Here is a 1,210-nt window from a genome sequence, read left to right on the forward strand (position 1 = left end):
CGTGCAGCTACATAGCATGGCCAGCAACGCAGTACTCGTTCCCGTATCTCAGGGAACCGAGGATACGTTAGTAGCCGAGTACGTTCCCTATCGATACTTCACTCGTACTGCGTCTGCTAAGACGCTTTGGGGAACCAGTACAATCCCGCCGTGCTATGTTAGAGGAACGACCAATGCTTGAACTTGCCTTGAGCACCAAGGGCCCAGAGGGACCAAGTAATTGCAGGGAAGCCCCACAGGAAACGATAGGACCAAAATCACAGAGGTCTGCCCGGCGCTAATTAATCGTTCCAAGAAAAATCATACAGCCTCGGAACCCAGTGGGGGCCAAGAGCGTACAGAGAAGGCAAACGCCGGGACATCCAGATTATAAAACCTGGTAAATGTGGACGGCGAGGCCCAGCCGGCCGCCGCACAAATTTCTGCAATGGAAACTCCACTAGACCGAGCCCAGGAAGAGGCAATGCCTCTTGTTGAGTGGGCTCTTACTCCCACGAAGCATTGAAGGCCCAAAGAAGAGTACGCTAGCTTGATAGCATCAATTATCCATTTGGAAAGTCTCTGCTTCTTGACCGGAAAATTCAAGGCAGGTAGGGCTCACCAAGAGCGCCTGCAGATCTCCCATACGCTTTACCGATGCTAACGCCAGTAGCAGAGCGGTTTTTAGCGTCAGGAGACGAAGGTCAACAGACTGTAGCAGCTCGAGCAGTCTGCAGAGCCCTCAACACCGTGGGCAGGTCCCATGTAGGGACGGTGACAGGGCGAGGCGGGTTGAGCCATTTAAGAGCATAGAGCCGCCTTGTAGAAGGTGCTCTAGCCTGAGATATTGTGTTTAGCATGCTCTCGGGGAGGTCTGCAGGCTCCCATCGAGAGGCCAGAGGTGCAGCGCCCACAGATCGGGCTGGGGGTGCCATATCATTCTGTTCGCCTGAGAGAGGAGGTCTCGTCTCAGGGTGATGGGCCATGGGGCTGCTAGAAGCAGCTAGGACAGCTCTGCGAACCAGTATTGGTTCCTCCAGAGCGGGGCCACCAACAGAACCTTGTGTTTCCGCTCATTGATTCGCCTGATTACCTGTGGGATCAGGGCAATCGGGGGAAAAGCGTAAAGGAGGAGGTTGGGCCAGTCGTGGGCCAACGCATCCCTGTCCTTCGAAAAAGTAAATTGGGCAGTGAGAGTTGTCTTCTGAGGCGAAGAGGTCGTCCTCTGCCT

Source organism: Sinocyclocheilus anshuiensis, unplaced genomic scaffold (genome assembly GCF_001515605.1).
Source record: "Sinocyclocheilus anshuiensis isolate Anshui unplaced genomic scaffold, SAMN03320099.WGS_v1.1 scaffold532, whole genome shotgun sequence".
Taxonomy (NCBI): Eukaryota; Metazoa; Chordata; class Actinopteri; order Cypriniformes; family Cyprinidae; genus Sinocyclocheilus; species Sinocyclocheilus anshuiensis.